The sequence below is a fragment of the Ascaphus truei genome, chromosome 3 (genome assembly GCF_040206685.1).
Source record: "Ascaphus truei isolate aAscTru1 chromosome 3, aAscTru1.hap1, whole genome shotgun sequence".
NCBI lineage: Eukaryota > Metazoa > Chordata > Amphibia > Anura > Ascaphidae > Ascaphus > Ascaphus truei.
Window position 1 is genome coordinate 368,178,127 of NC_134485.1, and position 22,450 is coordinate 368,200,576.

Consider the following 22,450-nt stretch of genomic DNA (forward strand, 5'->3'; position numbering starts at 1 on the left):
CATTAAAGGAGGGGCGTCCGTGGACCATCCACTGCCTCTGATAGAAAGGGAAGGAAATACCGTTATCATAGTTTGTTATGTGAATATAGTTGTTATTACTTGTTATACTGTTATGTTTTTATTTGTTTTCTAAAGACGTAACTTTTTTTTAAGTTACACCAGTGGCAATACAATGTAAAGTTTAATGAATGAGCCAAATGTGCCTGCCTTACAGAAGTGCAGCTATTGTAATTAGCAACCCCCACCATCCAGTTACAATACACCAACATAACAAGCCACCTTACATCTTATAGATATTCAGATGTTTTACACAAACATACCATATAATATAATACAACCATTCCAATCTAAATTACGCAAATCATTTATAAAATTATTCCTAGAGATATATACATAACTATAATCTCTATGCACCCCATGAATGCTGTGATGAGAGAGAGAGAGAGAGAGAGAGAGAGAGAGAGAGAGAGAGAGAGAGAGAGAGAGAGAGAGAGAGAGAGAGAGAGAGAGAGAGAGAGAGAGAGAGAGAGAGAGAGAGAGAGAGAGAGAGAGAGAGAGAGAGAGAGAGAGAGAGAGAGAACACGAACACGAACGAACGAACGGACGGACGGAAGTGGAGTTGTTGTGACTGCAGCATGACCACTTGTGTAGAGTACAGGAGATAGAGGGGGGGGAGAGAAAAGGTGGATAGGTGCAGGAGAGGATAGAGAGATTGCTAATATGCCGTATGTATCATATTGTCATTGTAGGGGTAAAACTCATTAAGCAAAACTGGACTTCCTGACTGGGAATTTCTTGACATTTCTATTGAAAAACTAATTAAAGAAACCTAATCTTCAGAACTTGTCATATCAAAATACCTTTCTTTTTAAAGACAGATTTTTTCCCTGTGAAAAAGTACATTTAAATCGCCTTTTCCTCAGTACTCAAAGAATGTAATTAATGACTTTTACCTGTACAACGACGATATTTCGAAAACAGTAATCTCCATGTAATTTCAAAGGAAAAGGTGCCACGCTGCTTTTTTGTAGATCCCAGCCACAATTATGGGTTTTAATTAAAGATGAAGACCAGATTTTGTTAACACTGTACCTGGAGTCATGGCTCTCCTGCTGTGGTGAAAATGCTGTGTTCAATAGATTATTGAGCTAGTAGGTAACATACTGTAGAGCTAGATCTCAAATAACATACAGAGGCCCATCCTGTTGGAGCAGAGGATATTACGGATGGAGGGATAGAATTGTGTTAGTCATTTATATATATAAAAAAAACATTTGCAGTGTGTGATATATTATGATGATGTTGTTAATTAATCCATTGTTTGGTGTCTTGAAAGGGCATGTGCCGAATGTGACAGGACCCTTAAAGAGGCCATCCAAGCATCTTAAAAAAATAAATAATTGATACATGCAGAATTTGATTACCTTTATTGAAAACTAATTATCTAAGCTGACAATCGATTCGGTTTCCCGTGATCGATCAGCAAAATCTTGCTTCCCCGGGTTCACTAAATGGTTGCCTTTCAGTTTCAAATCAATCCTTCAGTCAGTGCAACTCAGCAGCTATAATGTATTCTTATATCACTTAGGTAACATGATCTATTGTTACAGTTTACAGCACAAACTACTGGGAACATTGGCAACAAATTATCACAAACAGGAAAGTGTTACAAAGATCTTGCACTGCTGTGGAGGTTTTCTAAAACCTGCTATAGAAATCAAAGGATTCTAGTATATTAAAACCCATTAAAATGGAATAAAGAGTTGACTTTTAAAATAAAAAAGATAGTAAGTATTATCTAATACTACAGCACTGATTAATAAAAAAACCACTTAGGATATTGCTTGGATTGCTTCTTTAACCTTGAAGATGGGTATTTCTATCTCAGTCAATAATTCAACGGAACGGATTCTTGTTCCAGTATTTATTCCAAGACAGATAGAAAGCATCATATAGTTATTTACAGGTAATATTAGTCATGAGTGGAGAGCTGTATTCTTGCTGATATCACTTCATGGTTCTCAGAAGCTCTGCCTCAATACACACAGAATAAAACACTTATACCTTTTTAAAATCCTGGCTTACCCATACATGGGCCTACCCCAATTATAACTGTCTTTTCCCAGCTGTGCTTAGACTCTATGCATTTCACCTCATAGGCTTCATCAGGAGTCTAAAGAGCATGTGTCTGGCTAACATTTATATACTCTATATGGCTAACTTTTTAATTATTAAAAATGTATGCTGGGGATAATGGTGAAAGGCAGGGTTGCAGACCTGCCTAAGACATGTGAATGTGCTCACAAGTGATCTTTTTTTTTCACCCACCATAACTTAAAACGTGATGGTATATATATATATATATATATATATATATATATATATATATATATATATATATATATATATATATATATGCACTCACCTTAAAAAAAAAATCAATTTAGCATTTTCATTTCACAATATCAGTCAAGGAATTGGTGAAGATATTTAATTTTTTATTTTTTATAATACACTTGATTGATATAGAAATACATTACAATTTGCTTGGCATACGCAGGAGGGGCCACAGCGAAAGCAGGAGCCACAGCATGAGCAGATGGAGCCACAGCATGAGCAGATGCGGCAACAGCAACAACAAGAGAAGATGGGGTCACATCGGGAGGTCCACAGCAGGAGCCACAACACAAGCAGATGGGGCCACAGCAAGAGTCGGTAGGGCCACAGCAAAAGCACGTGGGTCTATGAAAGGTGGGGCCGTACCTACAGCAGGAACCAGAGAAGGTAGGGCTACAGCTGGAGGGGCCACAGATACAGCAGGAGCCACACCAAGAGCAACAACAAGTGGGCCACAGACGGAGGCACCACAGCTGGGACTGAAGGTGCAACAGAAGGAGTTTTCATCTGAGACAAATTTTAATTGAAAACTCCTCAGCCTCTGCTTGTGAAGTCTCCATTTCCAACACTTCTCCCTCTGAGGCAAGTGGCTCAGCTGGGTGTCTGTGAGTTGGACCTATATAGAGAGATGAAATAAATATTCGTTAGAAATAGTATGCCATTAAAAAGTTAATATGACATGCAGAAAAGAGGTTTCATGTGTATAACGGTAGTTTATATATATATATCTATATATATCTATATATAGATATATATATATATATATTTATTTATTTTTTAACATAAAATGCTTTTAACAATGAGCCAAAGCTGACCTAAACTGTGTTAAGATTTTACACGCCTTTACTCACATTCAAATGATTGTTGCCAGAGGCATGCTAAAAGCTTCTAAATAAATAGTTGATGCAGGCCTAACATTTTACAATGTTATGTAAATTAGGACATTGTGAATAGGTCATTGTAATTCATATTTATTGCTAGATCACTTACCACCTTCCTCCTGTTGCATGTCAGACGTGTCTATAAAATTGAGCAGACTGACCAACTGGGAGCTGGATATCACTTCCATCATCCGCCGTTCATGGGGTTCTAGAGTGAGGTAAACTACCTCCTGTCCTTCTGGCAGCCTTCGCATTGTCGGAGGTTTTTTAAATTTTTGTTTCCTTTTGCTGTTTTCCTATCTCTTTTTCAGCATATCTTTTGTCCTCACAGCATGGCCCAGAGCATTTATTTCCTCCAGGATAGTCCTCCATATCCCACTTTGTTTCTGAGGTACAGTACAGTGCGATAGCATAGCTCCCCAAAAAGCTTTGCTTGGTTGTGTACTATGCTGATTGAGACTACCAATCTCCTCTGCTGTGAACCTCTGCATCCTGATCTTACCTGACTGCTTAGAGGGATCACTAGATGCTGCCTGTGACATCTTGCCTAAACATCTATAACTTCTATTTATACTGAATTAGCACAGCTTGATTGTTTGTAACATAATGCCTATGTGCATTAAAGTAAGATAACGCGCTTGCACACTACTATTTTTATTGCACATGGGTTGTACTAGATGTTAACGGGCATTGCAATGAATTTTGTCATTGCGCATGTGTAGAACTATGGTTTAACGCATATGCTAACACTAACTTGTTTAACGCACATTCGCGCAGAAGCCTTTAAATTTACTGTTAAGCCTATGCTAATAAGATAACTAACAGATGTCGTTTTGGCATAAAATTAGCTTTGTGTATTTGGGTTAAGCCCAGGGAAAATAATATCCATTATGGAGTTTGATAACGGATCGTTAGGTGACCCGACATAATGGAGCTTTGTAGATCTAGGTCTTGGTTCTCTAACTGTGCAAATAAACCTAAAAGACATGTTCATTTCATAGGTGGGAATTGCAGCAGGCACAAAGGCCCAGATTCACAGAGATCCGTTATTTACTTAACAAGTGTCAGGATCGGGCTACGGCCAAGTCTCCGTGAGCACCACGCGACGTCACGGGTGACGCCCGTCAGCTACAACCTACATGCAGGCGCCGCACCACTTGGAAAGAAAATACACCAAGGACCGGTCCCAGGCTCCGCCCCGTGACGACATGGGCGACGCACGTCGCATGCTACCTACACGCAGGCGCCGCGCGGACACAGGCAAACAAGGGGTTAACACTCTCATCAGCTGCTCCACACCTGTAGTGTATTCTGCCATGGCCTATCAGTGGACAGCATACGTCTAACTACTCATTACCCTGCAGCTCTCGGATGTCCTACATTCGTTACCTTGCACCTGTGTGCTGCCTTTCCATTGGCTGCCTGTCCTTTAAATGCTCAGCCAGCTCTCCTACAAACTGGCTGAGCATAAACTCAGGTTTGTGTATGATGTGCTTGCCTCAAGCAACTTACTGCCTTGTCTTGTTTTGCTTCCCGTTTTGACCACAGCTCGTACCTGCCTTCTCTGAACCCCTTGACCTCAGCTCGCTTCTTGACTTCCACCCTCTCTCCTCCTTGACCACAGCTACGGATAACGATGATTCTATTCTTTTCAATCCCTGACCACGGCGATCATATACTACCATCCAGACTTCTCCTTACCCTGACCCTGCCACACGACCATTACTGTGCACTCCGGGTGCGTTTATACTGTTGTAGGTCAGTGGCTACTAACATCTTGACCTCAGCCTCGCGGTCCCATCCAGTTTGTGGTGAGCACCCGTTACAACAAAGACGTTGACCTACTTTAACACCATGTTATGTGTTAATGTGTCTTTAAAGATCAATAAACAAACGTTATGTGTTTTTTCATCCGGACAGGGCCTTGTGTTAAGTATAATGGCCATTAGTGCTAATAACATGCAAAAGAGGCGTTCCCCCCTAGCAAAGCAAATCCAAAGAAGTCCATTATAGTTAGAGCATGCATTTAACCTGATGTTAGTTAGGTCGTACCTAAATGTGGTGCTAGTCCCATTCAGTGGTGGATTTGAAAATCCGCCGCCCCATGGCACTGTTGTGGTCCCCCCCCCCTCCTTCTGAACTGCAGCGTCAAATGATGCAGCGGATGTCACTAATGTGATGTCGTACGGTGTCGTGTTACCATGGCATGTCCTGGAGTCATTTGACGCTGCGACATTGCGTTGCCATGGCAATGAAACACCGTGTGATGTCACGTTGGTGATGTGGGTTGAGAAGGAGGGAAGCAGGTAAGGAGGCAGCCACAACAGCTAAGTGACGTTCCATCAGGCCCGAGAGCATGGCAAAAGTATATGCGGGTGGACATTTTTGCCACCCCCAAATGTTGGCATCCTAGACCCGGGCCTAACGGGAAATCCGTTACTGGTACCATTTAAACCCTACAATATGAATTGGCGAGAGAGAAAACAAACCCTATATTTCAGGGCCTGTATGGGACTAAGGCCACCTTTAGGTAAGACATAATTAACATGAGTCATGTACATTGAAGCGAATGCAAGGCAGTGCTACCTTAAAATGGCTTTAAGCCTACACTAATCCGATATATATAACAGTCCTTGTTTTTGCATATAATTAGCTTTGTGGGAAGTTTTACCTCAGGGAAAATAACATCTGTTAATGATTTTTTATAATGGTCCAGCACTGTTTAAAGAACCTCTCTGGATCTGGCCTAAAGATGGGAAACAACACTTGCAGCATCTATTCATAAGGTGGTGGGTATGGCACAGGTACACTGACTTATGCAGCCACTCCTGGCCAATAAGTGGCTGCGTTGTTTGACTGAGAGACACAGTATGCAGTAGAAGTCAGTTTAGCAGGGCCCTTAGTAATAAAGGTATTTGTATAAGGGGGCATTGTTACTTGGGCCATAGTAACAGGGTCCATTATAACATGGATAGGCTTCAAACAAATAAGTGGAAAAGTAACTTACTGGGAAACTTGGGAGATATCAAACTTGAGACAGGCACATGTGACAGGCACAGAACATTGCTTGTCTCAAACTTGAGACAGGCAGAGGACCCACTATCCAGTTAGAGCTTTACGTAAACCTATGACCAGTTCTTCACCATGGGAACGCCCACAAAGTGTTAACATATACAGTGCGGACTAGTGGGTATGGTCTTGAATGAGTGTGATACAACTCAAATGTAGATTTGGTAGGAAGGTACGTCAGTTCAACTAATATCAAGCTTTAAGAGATTTAAGCCATGAGGAAAACTGTTATGAAGCCCTCTGACAAAGGTCGTGTTAAGTTACAAGTCCTGTTAAGTTACCAGTATCACAAGAAGGAAGTTATGAAGCAATTAAATAACAAAATATGTTATAACAAACTTACTATGGACCCAGCAGATCAAATTAAAAGATGGCTACATGCACTATTAGAGAAAGAGCTTAATTATTATGGATGAATTCACATTCACGTATATTGACCAACCTAGAATACATTATTCCAAAAGATCATAAAGACAATATAAATAATTATATTATCAGTCAAGATGTTTTACTTGTAATGCTGGATATTGAATCTCTGTATGCAGAGTAGTGAATTCCTTGTTATCCACTAGGGGGACTCATTATAAAGAATACAATGGGTTTGTACTAGATCGACTGCAAATAAAAAATATCACTTGTGAGCACATTCACATCTCAGACAGATCTGTAACCCTGCTCTTCACCATTATCTCTTTGCATACAGTGCTTCCACTGCAGCCAGGGACTGTGAGAAATGACATGCAAATGAGCACACAGTGTCACCTTTTGCTTCAAATCCATTTTAACATAATAATATTATTATTAATAATAATAATAACTTTATTTATATAGCGCATTTCTCCCAAAGGGACTCAAAGCGCTTTACAGTTACAAAAAGGGAAAATAAAGAAAACATTTAAGGTTATAAAACGGACCATACATAAGGAAAGATACAATACAGGATGGGACGTTACTGTAGCTATATAATGCTGGACAGGTTGTGGTTCATTAATTAAATGCCGGGGTAAGCAGATAGGACTTGAGCCTGTTTTGATAGATTTCCACAGAAGAGGCCTCTCAAACTATACGAGGCAGATTGTTCCAGAGAGTGGGAGCAGTGGGGCTAATAGCTTGGGACCCAAAGAAAGTCCAGGAGATTCTGGGAACTGTTAAGAGTCCTTCATTTGCAGATCAGAGTGAGCGAATGGGAGTGTACTGCTGCGGCCGAGTTTATTCGAGCATTTGCCCGTTCTCGGCCGCAGCAGTAACCTGGCGCGCGCCGGAGGGTGCCGGGCGCGCGCCAAAGCAGCGGAAGAGCGCCCTCCGATCGGGGCGCTCTCCCTACCGCTGCCGGGTCCGCCGGGTCCCCCGGAACCCCCTGCCGCCGTCCCGCGATCGCGGGACACCAGGGCTCCCTCGGGGAGCCCTGGACGTGCGTGCAGGGGGCGCTGACACCCGATGACGCGTGACCGCGCATCGGTGACGCGCGGCACGCCGAGGGAGTGGGGCTAGCAAGCCGGGGCATCCCCCGGCTTGCGGAACTAGCCCTGCTAGGATAAAGTGTGTCGGTAGTGTAGGGAACTAGAAGCTCTATCAGATAGCTGGGACCCTGATCATGTAGTGCTTTGAATATCAACAAGCCAATCTTGAAATAAATTCACCATTTTACATGGAGCCCTGTAAGCTTATGGCAGCCGTTTTACACAGCTTTTCAGCACAGCCTGTTGTAAAGAATCGCGTAGCCAATAAACCTACTCACGGACAGCTGCTCCGACCTTTTAGTTGAGTTGAGTGTGAGGATAGTTATACTGGCTTTGCAATATGAAGCTGGGATAGGTTTCATCCACAAATTAAATAAGTTATGGTGGGTAAGAAAGTGACAGAAACCTAGATCTACTGCAATTTGTACTCTCTAACAACTATTACAAGGGATGGCCATGGGCGCATTTACCCCAAACTGCGCATACTTCCACCTTGGCTCGCATTGTGAGAGCAGCCGGTACACACATGGCCCTCTGGCTAAGTTATATAGACAATATAAGCTCTATATCAATGATTGGGAACCGGGGTTCTGTGGCACCCTGGGGTTCCATGAGAGGATTACAAAGGTGCAGCAGGATTTCCCCGGTCTCCCAGAGCTAAGAGACAGCAGGGCAGTTGCTAGGGGGCTGGGCAGTTTCCTCCATCCTGATTGGCTACATTACCCAGAAGCAGCCAATCAGGAGGAGGTGTCAGGAGCCTGGGGGATGTGGCCAAGCTGAGAAGGAAGCAACACGGGACAGAGAGAGGTGAGGCTGTGTGTTTCTGTCGTGTGTATTTGTTCTGTCCTGTTGTGTGTGTGTTTGTATATTTTCTGCTCTGTCTTTGTGTTCTTTTCTGTGACAGTTTCTGCCCTGTGTCTCCTGTGACTCTCTGCCCCCTCTGTCTCCTGTGACTCTCTGCCCCCTCTGTCTCCTGTGACTCTCTGCCCCCTCTGTCTCCTGTGACTCTCTGCCCCCTCTGTCTCCTGTGACTCTCTGCCCCCTCTGTCTCCTGTGCCTCTCTGCCCCCTCTGTCTCCTGTGACTCTGCCCCCTCTGTCTCCTGTGACTCTCTGCTTCTTATGACTGTCTTCTGTGACTCTCAGCCCCCTGTGACTCTCTGGGGTGACGTCACCTGACCCGCAGCATCATTTGACGCCGGATCCTGTGAAAGGGGGAGGGGTGGGGGCGAGCGCTGGGGCTGGCAGGCAGGCAGGCAGGCGGGGACAGCCCACAAACTTTGCGCACCCGTGTTCTAAGGGAATTGTGGTTTGTAACAGGTGCATCCACTTTAGGTCACATCCTCTAATTGAAAGGGATAAATCTGATTAAATCTTTAATATAAAGAAATCTTTCTTTCAGCAACACTCAATTTTTTCCAATAATATCTTTGTGCCACTAACTTATTAGCGAAACGCAGCACAAACCCCAAACATGAATCTCATCCTGGGAGTATCCCTACAGTCCCACCCCTCCCAACACTGCCCACAATTTTCAATTTAGCCCAGTATCTGAAGAGGAGATTACACAAGCGCTCCTCAAACTAAAACTAAGCAGCCAATGTGGACCCGACTTACTACAATCTAGGTTCCTACGACTTGGTGCCCCAGCCATTGCCAAACCAATTGCGTCCATAGTCAACTCTATCCTGTCTGCAGGCCATATCCCTAAGACCTGGAAAACTGCCAGAGTTGTCCCAATCTTCAAAAGTGGGGACAAAAACACTGTCTCAAACTACAGGCCAATCTCACTTCTCCCAATTCTATCCAAAGTAATGGAAAAATGTGTCCACTCCCAATTAAGCGATTTCTACACCAAGACAAATTTCCCTAGCCAATTCCAGTCTGGGTTTCGTCCCAAACACTCCACCGTAACTACCCTGCTAAAAGTTTGCAATGAAATCCAGTGTGGAATGGAACGGGGACAACTCACTGGTGCAGTATTCCTAGATTTTGCAAAGGCTTTTGATACAGTTGATCATGTTATCCTGCTTAACAAACTCCAGAGCTCTGGAATAGGGAAACATGCTTTAAACTGGTTTCAGTCCTACCTATCAGGAAGATCCCAACATGTGGCCATCTCAGGCTCTAACTCCAACCCCCTGGATATCACCTGTGGTGTCCCGCAAGGCTCTGTTCTGGGGCCCCTACTCTTCTCAATGTTCATTAATGAACTTCCCACAGCATGTATGGAAGCCTCAATACACATGTATGCAGATGACACAATCCTATATGCACACAGCCATAGCCTCTCTGACCTACAACACATACTTCAGTCTGACTTTTTGAGACTCGAAAACTGGGGATTTCCCAAAACAAACTGTTTTTAAACACTGACAAGACTGTAACAATGGTATTTGGGACCAAGACTAAATTTGTAAAGATTCCAGTGACTGAGCTCCTGATTAGAACCAACGCTAACACCACCCTAACACCTGTCACTAGTTTTAAATACCTGGGCTTATGGTTTGACTCCCACTTAACATTCGGGATGCACATTGATACTCTGACAACCAAGACCTATGCCAAACTAAGAGTACTTTACAGGAACAAATCCTCCCTAAGTCTCCTGGTCAGAAAGCGTATTGCACAGCAGATGCTAATGCCAATTATTGACTATGGAGACATAGTATATGGCTCGGCTCCTCAAACCCACCTTAGCAAACTTGACACCCTCTACAATTCAATTTGTCGTTTTGTTCTCCAATGCAACTATAACACACATCACTGCGAAATGCTCAAAGAACTAGATTGGTCATCACTAGAGTCTAGGCGCAAAGTTCACCTTTCCTGTCTCACCCTCAAATACTTTCTGGGCAAGCTACCCAGCTACCTGAACAAGCTCCTCACCCCTACCACATACAGCACCTATCACCTGAGATCAGACTCCAAAAGACTATTCATGGTCCCAAGGCTCAACAAAGTATCCGGACGTTCCTCCTTCTCCTTCAGTGCACCCCAAAACTGGAACAACCTACCAGAGACTCTCATATCCACCACCAGCTAAAGTTCTTTCAAATCTAAGGCTGTCTCACACTTTAATCTGGTCTGTAACTGTTTCATACGCTCATAATATATATTTTCTTTAACTGTGCACGCAATGTCTCTGTATATAATGTATACCTTGTTCATTTATGTAACTGTACTTGTAACCATGTATTATTTGTTTTACTCTGTGCCCAGGACATACTTGAAAACGAGAGGTAACTCTCAATGTATTACTTCCTGGTAAAATATTTTATAAATAAATAAATCTACAACAACTTGAAAAAACCTCGACTTTTTATGCCCCACAAAAAACATAGGGGCAAAAGCACAAATCTGTTAAGCTATTTATCGTGACGTAACAATGACCTCGAGTTAACCAGTAATATATCATATCAGTAACTTTAGATGGACGTTTACAAATTTACGGCTTACACATTTACAAATGAGATGCTAATTGGCCATTAGCCTAACATCACAGATCCATGAACCTCCGTTAATGTTAGCGCAGAGAAATAAATAGGTCACACCAAAAGTAGCCATTACTCACAGCCACTCAATGATTATCGTTACGTTATTTCTGGGAATTGCCTAAAATAACAAAGGTAGGTCTGAAGTGGTAACCTAATAACTTCATGTTATAACCTGCAGAATGTTGTTTATTGATTATTGAATGTAGGATATGTTTGTGAGACTTGCCATGATATGATATATATTGTTTACTGACTAAATTATGTGTGTATAATAAGAATACAACTTTTATTTATTTTTTTTAACAATAATTACCAAGAGACAGAACTAGTGAGCGTAACATTTATTCACACGCAGTTATATCACTGTGAGAAAATTAACAGGGAAAAAAGAAAAGAAAAATAATCTCTTCCTCTTCTTGGCAGAAGAAGGGACAGGCTCACTAGGAACCCTTCAACATAGTTTTCCATGCCTTAATGGAGCTGGGGCTACTGGGTAAGTGTGATGCTCAGTGCAGCCACTGAAAAAGGAGGAGCTGGAGTTGACATCAGGAGTGAAACCCCTGCTATCACCAGCGATTTTCTGGATGCAGCTGGCGTTTCTAATAATTGACGTTGCATGCAAGCACTCTCTAGCCTGCTGAATAGCCCAGGTGAGCCCATTAACTACCGCAGTTGGTTCGGTCAACCTGTTGGTGACGTTTGTGCTGTGGTGCCGCAGGAGATGGGTTACCACTCTAAATTGGCAACTGAAGTTTTGGGACATGCTGGCCAAATGATGGTTCATCTCGTGATTAGGCTAACCGATGCATCCTGAGAAGCTGCTGCCGACACAATGAGGCCATTCTGGTTTAATGGTCAGCTGGCAAAGCAGGTCTCAGTGCTAGAGAATGAGGTCTCGGAGGTGGTACAGCAGGTGAGGATGCTGTAATAGCAGGTGAGGGTGCTGGTACAGCACGTGAGGGCCCAGGAACAGCATACTTCTCGGGCGGAACGACATTGAGGTCTAAAGTCATGTCTCCTCTGTATGTGTAACTGCAGTCAGGAGCGTAGCTACAGCCAGGGCAAAGCACTCTTGGGAGGCCCGCTGACAGGGGTGGAGAGCCAGGACATTTGGCCCAGCTGTGTAGCCGACCGACCATTGAAGTCAGGACCCCCTTCCTCCTCCGGGCCCCTTAATAGCTGCTTGCCGGCAGGCCCACTCCTGGCAGTGACTTAGCTTCAGTCAGTGCTCACAGCACAACATCAAAGCTGGATCGGAAGCTGTGAGCGGCGGGAGAGAGAGAGCAGGCAGCAGAAGCTGGGGGTGGAACTGAGGCCGAGCTCTGCACGCCCCTGCTCTGCTTGACATCAGGGGGAGGAGATACTACTGCATGTGCTGCTGTGGGAAGGTATGCTGCGTGTATTTGTGTGTCAGTTTGCTGTGTGTATTTGTGTTTCAGTTTGCTGTGTGTGTATTTGTGTGTTAGTTTGCTGTGTGTGTGTCAGTCTCAGTGTGCTTCAGTTTGTCAGTATGTTGTATGTTTGTGTGTAAATTTGCCAGTTACAGTTTGCTCTTGTAACGGTGTTTCCCCCACCCTCTGGGATATTCTGCCATTATGGTCGTGTGGTGCATGATACCTGCTGGTAATAGGAGGGCTGAGCTGTCCGCCGATGGTAGTGGGGACATAGGATCACGTTTCTGGGGTACATTACCCACATGGTTCTCTAGCAGTGCAGCGCCTCCATCTGCTGTAGGTGAAGATGATCTCCTACAGTAGAACTGTCACCTCTCACCCAGTAAGATCAAACACTAGGCGGGAGTATAACAACAGGAACAGTTTATTCTCTTTCTCTGTGCAGCACAGTACATGGCAGGGTTCTGCCCAATGCAGCAACTGTCAGTTTCTCACTGAAGTATGGTCCCTGGACCTTCACTACAGGCCAAGGGCACCCGCAGCAGTCCCAGCTCTTCTCTGCCCCTCTAGCAGGAGCAGAGGTATGGTACACACTCACTCTCCACCGAGGGAAAGAGGACCAGAGAAGGCCCAATAGTCAGGCTCTTGGCTGTGTGACCTGCCTCCCTCAAGTAGGTAGAGGCACTACTGAATTTGGGGCGACACTGCCCTTAAGTACAGCTAGGAGTAGGGCACCACATCCATTCCATGATTGGACATGCTCAGGCCGGATGTCGCCGCCTCCCACTGTCACTCAAGTGCAGCTCCAGTGAGTGGGGGAAACCCATATTGACTACTGGCAGCCTGATTGTACCAGGACTTACTACCAGGAGTAGGGCAGGTTAGTAGCCACAGGTGGCATGGCTACACTCTGTTAGTGTGCTGTGTGTGATTCAGTGTCTGTTAGTGTGCTATTTGTGATTCAGTGTGCTATTTGTGATTCAGTGTGCTGTATGTGCCTCAGTGTCAGTGTACTGTATTTCCTCAGTGTCTGTCAGTATGCTCTGTGTGCCTCAGTGTCTGTCAATGTGCTAGTGAGGGGGGCGCAGTTGGTGAAACTTGCCTCGGGTGCAAAAAGACAAAATTATTCCCCTCGTTTACGCATATTTACATTATCAGACGCCTCAACAGCAGCTAGGTCTTATCTCCACCCCTCAGATGCACAGTCAGAGCCCACCTCTGTTCCTCAGCTGCTCCCCCCCCCGTCCCCGCTCCTCATCCTCCTAGTTAGCCCCTCCCCCCTCATCCTCAGGGGGCTATTGCAGTGTGCATGTGTGGAGAGGTTATTTTTAGTGTGGGGGGTTTATTGTAGTGTGTGTAGCCCCTGTAAACAGCACAGGCTATACCTATCTTCCTTCTGCTGTGGTAAGTCCTGTTAAGATCGGGCACCAGTAATCATCATGGGTTTTCCCCCTTAATAGCCCTATCCTGAATGATAGACGCAGGCCTGGACTCTGCTGCAGGCGTGAGCACGAGGGGAGGTCCTGTTGACATAACGAGGGGCGGGGCTAGCTCTATATTTAGCAGCCAACTCCGGTGAGTAGTTTGTTCTTCGTTCGAGATTAGTCAGAGTCTGGAGTTGCCGGTTAGTTATGCCGGGAGTATGCAGTGCCGCTAACAGGCCATGAGTCAAGAAATCCTGCGGATCGGACCGAGGATTTGGAGAGAACTACGGTTCCCCCTGCGCAGAGTGCAGGCAAAAGGAGAGCGGAAAGAATCAACGTCCTTTAGTAGAGCTGATAGAGTTATAGACTTGGTGGACCAATGCCCTCACCCCACTGCCAGGGGTGATGGGGAGAATTAAAGACCCACCGCGAGGCTAACCTTGGGGGTGGGCCACGGGGTATTGAAGCTCTAGCTCAGACCATCCTGCCGGAAGAGTGACTTGGAGGGAAGGAGAGGAGGAATTATCTGGGCGAAGGCGAGTGGTGTATAACCCGTCCTGGCTATTGTGTTGCGGCTGTTGGAAGCCCTTGTCGTTGGGATATTGTTGCTTTGTCAAATAAAGAGACTAATCTTCATCCGTAAAGACTGTGTGTGACTTGGAAAGTACTACCCTGGGACCCAATGGGTTCTTCTATACCGGTCCTGTCCCATATTCCTGGGAGTATAGAAGATGGAGGCGCTGCACCACTAAGAGATCATGGAGGCTACCACCCCAGAAGCCCAGTCCTGGCTCCCCCACAACATCGCGGGAAGCTCAGGCCCTCCTTTTCCTCACAGGTACGCACCACACCGCATGTAATCTGCGTCATGCACCCTAGACACCACCGTAGAGTCTGGGGGAGGGGGGGAAGCAGGGTTACATGTGTGTGTGTGGTTTATTGAAGTGTGCGTGTGGGAGGAGGTTATTGTAGTGTGTGTGCATGTGGTTTATTGAAGTGTGCATGTGGCGGGGAGGTTATTGTAGTGGCATGTGGCAGGGAGGTTATTGTAGTGTGTGTGTGTGTGGTTATTGTAGTGTGCGTGTGGGGAGTGAGTGGTAATTGTTGTGTTTTGTGGTTATTGTAGTGTGTGTGGGGGCGGAGGTTATTGTTGTGTGTGTGGTTATTGTAGTGTGCATGTGGGGGGAAGGTTATTGTGTGTGTGTGCATGTGGTTATTGTAGTGTGCGTGTGAGGGGGAGGTTATTGTAGTGTGTGGTTATTGCAGTGTGCATGTGGGGGGGGGGGGGGGTTGTTGCATTGTGAATGTGGGGGGGAGGTTATTGTAGTGTTTGTATGTGGCGGGGAGGTTATTGTAGTGTGCGTGTAGGGGATTATTCTGACGTGTATTGTGGGGGCGGGAAGGTGGTACTGTATTTTAGGGGGGGATTTGTATGAGTGTGTGGCCAGGGGTGACGGGGAAATGAATGTGAGGAGGGGAGGATTTAGGGAGCTGGATTGAGCGTGGGGGGGTGTCATGATCGGGGTATGAGGGGTTAATGGGATCTGTGTATATGTTGATCTGCATCCCCCTGCTTCAGCAGAATCGTCCCAGGTCTTAGATTTATTTTTCCAGCAGTCTGTGTTATATTCCTGTATGTGTATAAATCATGTCGGGAGGGAAAGTGTTAACCATATTGTGTATATGTGGATCTGCATTTCCTCGCTTCAGCAGAATTAATTGCTATGTTATGTATTAACATGGAGGGAGGAGGAGAATTGTATTGTATCCCTGACAATGGATAAAGTGTAAAAAATTATAACTTTTGCTATATACATGCTACGAAGGTGAAATTTGGATATGTTTTGCTATGCAAAGAACACAGGTCGCATACATATCGTTAATCCGATTTATGACATGTGAAATATAGTTATGAGTTATCGCTGTTTTTACTATAACTTTGGACATAGGACAAAAAGCTTGCCAGATGACAGCTTTGATATGTAATTGTACAATCAAAGGAAGATACTTGAAAGGTCCCCTGTGGAGAAGTTAGAGGTGAGAAAAGACCTTGACATCAATGGAGGTGACTCGCCTCATTGCATATGCAGCCAGCTCTCACAGATGGATACTAACCATTGTGACCTGTTAAATATAACACCCTTTCAGGAACGGTCTCTGTCCAATAAGCATTTTGCTAGACAGAACGGCACCCAGGCCTGTGGCCATATTTTTTTTATAAATGGGCTGGCCAAGTAGGAACAGGGGAGGGGTGTATTAATGAGGGGCTGGGTAAACCCTGCTTCTCGCGTTACCTGTCAACCTGTGATTGGGACAAGGTAACTGTTCACCAATAACTGAACTGCCATTTTAGGAATGGGGGCCTGCATCTATATAGTTGCTTGCACCCCCTATTCCTGTGCTTTTTCGTGACTGTAACAACTAAGGAGCTGCTATTCGGCTGAATATCTCCTTGTCCAACCCCAGTAAGTGTGAATATTTCTGTATTGTTATTTGCTTCATGGATTGTCTGTTCTGCTCATAAGAAATAAACTCATTCAGTTTACTATATCCTAATCTTGTTCAATCTGGCCCGGTTATTCTATATATTGTCTGTTCTCTCGTGACAGGGGGGAGTTACTGAGTGATAGCGGGGGGGGGGGGGTGTGAGAGGAAACGGGTAGTGAGGGAGGGAGTGTAAGCGAGGGGGGGAGAAATACGTGAGGAGGTGTAAAAGAGGGGGGGGGGGGCTCGATGGAAACTGCTAAATCTACAGAATATGGTCACTCATAATGGGGCCCTGAAAAAAATGTTGCCTGGGGGCCCGCGCATGTCTGGCTACGCCACTGACTGCAGTGCAAATAATACAGTAATCTTAGTTCTAATCTCCAAGGTATGTTACATGAATACATGAGCTTGATATACACTGTATATGTAGCAGAGTCCCCCCTCCTTACCTCCGGTGAGGAGTAACTGCTCCGCTGCTCAGCTGGTTGGCGGAGCGCCGCATAACAATGGAGTTTGTGGGGGCGGTCATTTTGTGGCAAGGAGCACATGCGGAGTGTCGGCAGAGCGGCGGCCATCTTGGAATAGCAGGATATACTCTGCAGGCAGAGAGCCTGCGAACTAGGCTGACGGAGGCACTGAGGAGGAAGGTAGTGTCCAGGAAGCATTAGTTTCCTGGACTAGGCCAGACCTTGCCATCTAGGCCCCAGTTAGACCTTACCGCGCAGGTGGATGGACGTCCATGCGGTGACCTGCGGCCTGGGACAGGAGCTGCACGTGGCAACAGAGAGGTGGAACCCTCCGGCTGGAGACTTCACCGCAGACCGCTTCCTGGATAAGGTGTGAGGGGAATTGTGTTGGAGGCCCTGCTGCGTGGGACAGGATCCAACACCATTATCAAGCATTCCCTGGTTAGGCCATTGACCAGGAAGGATACCCACCGTGAACCACCACTTCAAAGGGGGTAGCGCTACCTCACATTTGGGTGGGAATTGTTCTGCGGACACAGGGTGTTTAGGTGCCCAGGGCACCCTCAGTACTTTGAAGAAGACACACAGGGGTATTGTATCAGTGTGTTAGTGTATTTGTGTATTGCGTTGTTGCATACTGTGGGGTTATATGTGGTATTATTATTACTGAGTGTATTGAGTTTTATGAGGAATCATCCCACCAAAGCTGGGATCCCTCATACATAGGTGGAGGCACTGCACAAAGAGAGAGAGAGCTCACCCAGGCTCCCAGAAGCGGAGGCTCAGGCCTCCTGCAAGCATACAGTTAACAGCAGCACACGTTATCGCTCACAGTTTAGGGCATAGGGAAAGGGTTACATATATGTAGTATGTTTTGACTTACCAGATTGATCCTGTGCAAGATCTTCGGTGTACACCAGGCCTGCAAATCCATCAATTGGCAATCTGATGGTGGTTCCCCTCCAGTGCGCCATGTGTGTGCAGCATGGTCAGCCATTTTTTATTTCACCTTGCGCTTACTATCAGCCCATCTTTTTTTTCAGCATGTCCACTGTTCGAGCTGTGTTGCCTAGGGCAGCGTTTCCCAAACGGTGGGTCGCGACCCGGCACCGGGCCACGGCACCAAAATTGCCGGGTCGCAGCGAGGCTGGCCGCGCGGTGTCTCCCGTCCCCCCTGCTCAATTTTAAAAAAATGCCGGCGATTTCCCCCTGCGGTCCCGCGCGCTTGCGCAGGGCAAGCAGGGCCTGCTCCCTTCCTCCCCCCCCCGCTCCCAACGTGGGACGGAGGAGGAAGTACCAGCTCCTCTGCGTCCCGCACGTTACGTGGGACGGAGGGGGAAGTTCAAGCTCCTACTGCGGCCCGCTTCCCCCCGCGGCCAGCTTCCCCCCGCAGCCAGCTTCCCCCCGCAGCCAGCTTCCCGAGCTCACCTCCCGTGGCACCCCCTCCCGAGCCCACCTCCCGTCCCCCCAAGCCCACCTCCCGTCCCGGGCAGCAGGGGATATCGGGGGCAGCAGGGGAAAGCGTCCGGCGGCAAGGTAAGTCACCCCACCCAGTCACTGCCTCCCACCCAAGTGCCCCTGGTCCCCCTCCCACCCACCCAAGTGCCCCTGGTCCCCCTCCCACCCACCCAAGTGCCCCTGGTCCCCCTCCCACCCACCCAAGTGCCCCTGGTCCCCCTCCCACCCACCCAAGTGCCCCTGGTCCCCCTCCCACCCACCCAAGTGCCCCTGGTCCCCCTCCCACCCACCCAAGTGCCCCTGGTCCCCCTCCCACCCGCCGCGCGGTGTCTCCCGTCCCCCCTGCTCAATTTAAAAAAAATGCCGGCGATTTCCCCCTGCGGTCCCGCGCGCTTGCGCAGGGCAAGCAGGGCCTGCTCCCTTCCTCCCCCCCCGCTCCCAACGTGGGACGGAGGAGGAAGTACCAGCTCCTCTGCGTCCCGCACGTTACGTGGGACGGAGGGGGAAGTTCAAGCTCCTACTGCGGCCCGCTTCCCCCCGCGGCCAGCTTCCCCCCGCAGCCAGCTTCCCCCCGCAGCCAGCTTCCCGAGCTCACCTCCCGTGGCACCCCCTCCCGAGCCCACCTCCCGTCCCCCCAAGCCCACCTCCCGTCCCGGGCAGCAGGGGATATCGGGGGCAGCAGGGGAAAGCGTCCGGCGGCAAGGTAAGTCACCCCACCCAGTCACTGCCTCCCACCCAAGTGCCCCTGGTCCCCCTCCCACCCACCCAAGTGCCCCTGGTCCCCCTCCCACCCACCCAAGTGCCCCTGGTCCCCCTCCCACCCACCCAAGTGCCCCTGGTCCCCCTCCCACCCACCCAAGTGCCCCTGGTCCCCCTCCCACCCACCCAAGTGCCCCTGGTCCCCCCTCCCACCCACCCAAGTGCCCTTGGTCCCCCCTCCCACCCACCCAAGTGCCCCTGGTCCCCCCTCCCACCCACCCAAGTGCCCCTGGTCCCCCCTCCCACCCACCCAAGTGCCCCTGGTCCCCCCTCCCACCCACCCAAGTGCCCCTGGTCCCCCCTCCCACCCACCCAAGTGCCCCTGGTCCCCCTCCCACCCACCCAAGTGCCCCTGGTCCCCCCTCCCACCCACCCAAGTGCCCCTGGTCCCCCCTCCCACCCACCCAAGTGCCCCTGGTCCCCCCTCCCACCCACCCAAGTGCCCCATGTCCCCCCTCCCACCCACCCAAGTGCCCCATGTCCCCCCTCCCACCCACCCAAGTGCCCCATGTCCCCCCTCCCACCCACCCAAGTGCCCCATGTCCCCCCTCCCACCCACCCAAGTGCCCCATGTCCCCCCTCCCACCCACCCAAGTGCCCCATGTCCCCCCTCCCACCCACCCAAGTGCCCCATGTCCCCCCTCCCACCCACCCAAGTGCCCCATGTCCCCCCTCCCACCCACCCAAGTGCCCCATGTCCCCCCACCCACCCAAGTGCCCCATGTCCCCCCACCCACCCAAGTGCCCCATGTCCCCCCTCCCACCCACCCAAGTGCCCCATGTCCCCCCTCCCACCCACCCAAGTGCCCCATGTCCCCCCTCCCACCCACCCAAGTGCCCCATGTCCCCCCTCCCACCCACCCAAGTGCCCCATGTCCCCCCTCCCACCCACCCAAGTGCCCCATGTCCCCCCTCCCACCCACCCAAGTGCCCCATGTCCCCCCTCCCACCCACCCAAGTGCCCCATGTCCCCCCTCCCACCCACCCAAGTGCCCCATGTCCCCCCTCCCACCCACCCAAGTGCCCCATGTCCCCCCTCCCACCCACCCAAGTGCCCCATGTCCCCCCTCCCACCCACCCAAGTGCCCCATGTCCCCCCTCCCACCCACCCAAGTGCCCCATGTCCCCCCTCCCACCCACCCAAGTGCCCCATGTCCCCCCTCCCACCCACCCAAGTGCCCCATGTCCCCCCTCCCACCCACCCAAGTGCCCCATGTCCCCCCTCCCACCCACCCAAGTGCCCCTGGTCCCCCTCCCACCCTCCCAGCCAAGTGCCCCTGGTCCCCCTCCCACCCAAGTGCCCCTGGTCCCCCTCCCACCCAAGTGCCCCTGGTCCCCCTCCCACCCAAGTGCCCCTGGTCCCCCTCCCACCCTCCCACCCTCCCACCCAAGTGCCCCTGGTCCCCCTCCCACCCTCCCACCCTCCCACCCAAGTGCCCCTGGTCCCCCTAGTGCCCCTGGTCCCCCTCCCACCCTCCCACCCAAGTGCCCCTGGTCCCCCTCCCACCCTCCCACCCAAGTGCCCCTGGTCCCCCTCCCACCCTCCCACCCAAGTGCCCCTGGTCCCCCTCCCACCCTCCCACCCAAGTGCCCCTGGTCCCCCTCCCACCCTCCCACCCAAGTGCCCCTGGTCCCCCTCCCACTCTCCCACCCAAGTGTCCCTGGTCCCCCTCCCACCCAAGTGCCCCTGGTCACCCTCCCACCCTCCCACCCAAGTGCCCCTGGCCCCCTCCCTCCCACCCAAGTGCCCCTGGCCCCCTCCCTCCCACCCAAGTGCCCCTGGCCCCCTCCCTCCCTCCCACCCAAGTGCCCCTGGCCCCCTCCCTCCCTCCCACCCAAGTGCCCCTGGCCCCCTCTCCAGTCACTCACATCCGTCGTTGCCTGTAATTCACTGTTTGTGTCTGTGTGGGTATAGGGGAGAGCGAGTGTGTGTGGGTATAGGGGAGAGCGAGTGTGTGTGTGTGTGTATCTGTGTGGCTGCGTGTGTATCTGTGTGGCTGCGTGTGTGTCAGTGGCTGCGTGTGTGTGTGTCAGTGGCTGCGTGTGTGTGTGTCAGTGGCTGCGTGTTTGTGTCAGTGGCTGCGTGTGTGTGTCAGTGGCTGCGTGTGTGTGTATCAGAGGCTGTGTGTATGTATCAGTGTGTGTGTCAGTGGCTGCGTGTCTGTCAGTGGCTGTGTGTGTGTGTATCAGTGGCTGTGTGTGTGTGTATCAGTGGCTGTGTGTGTGTCTGTGCAGGCCCTATAGGCCAGTATAGGCGATAAATTTTTTAGTGGGTCACGAAGGAGAAGTTCAAAAAATAACCGGGTCACGGAAAAAAAAGTTTGGGAAACCCTGGCCTAGGGCATTACATTGGGTTGGTTTTTTTTCTCAGCTGTGCTAATTTTAGACACAGGACCCTTAATAACTTGGAGTGGTTATCCACCATCCCATTAATGAGGATCCCTAATTCCTGTTCCGTAAATTTGGTGTTCCCGATCCTTCGAGCAATCAGGTCAGCAGCAGCAGAGGTGGAATCCTCCTCAGCCATGTTGATATATGTAGCATTTAGTGTGTCTGTGTGAGAGAGTGTCAGTTTCTGTGTGTGTGTGTGTGTGTGTCACTGCACAGCTCAGTTAGGAGAGCAGGGCTCGTCGGAGCTGAGAGCAGAGATTTGAGAGTGTCAGTGTGTTTGTGTGAGAGTATCAATGTGTGTGTGCGAGATTATCATTGTATGTGTGTGTCAGTGTGTCACAGATACATTGTGACATACACACATAGTGACACAGAGCTGACGATGGGTGGGGAGGGGTAGTGGGGTAGCCGGAACGCCCTTCCCCCATGGCGTGCGCCTAACAAAACTCTGGCTTCTAAAAATTCTGAATGGCTCTAAGTATTTTATATTTTCAGCTGCCCCCGTCTATATCAGAAACCACAAAAGCTCAAAATAAAAATTGATTAGGGATAACGAAAAAAATCTAAACAGTGAGCAAAATAAGTGTACATATGACAAGAAATTACTCTGAAATTGTCAGAGATCAGAGTGCTGTTTGTTTCTTAGATAGTTAAGCACAGTGTTAAAGTCCATAAATTAGACCATAAAGTTGAACAGGTTTAACAAAGGAAACCAAATAGTGCTATTGCTGAAATGTTAGATGCTCAAAGGAAATCATAAATCTCAGG

The 22,450-nt window shown here is 48.9% G+C and overlaps 1 long non-coding RNA gene across 1 annotated transcript in view; it reads right to left on the reverse strand.

Moving 5' to 3' along the window:
- Positions 1 to 2,568: 2,568 nt before the first annotated feature.
- LOC142491149 (uncharacterized) overlaps positions 2,569 to 22,450 on the reverse strand; it is a 28,095-nt gene continuing 8,213 nt past the window's right edge. The window contains exon 3 of the long non-coding RNA XR_012800309.1: positions 2,569 to 3,013. This is a non-coding gene — a long non-coding RNA (uncharacterized LOC142491149). The remainder of the gene's footprint in view (positions 3,014 to 22,450) is intronic.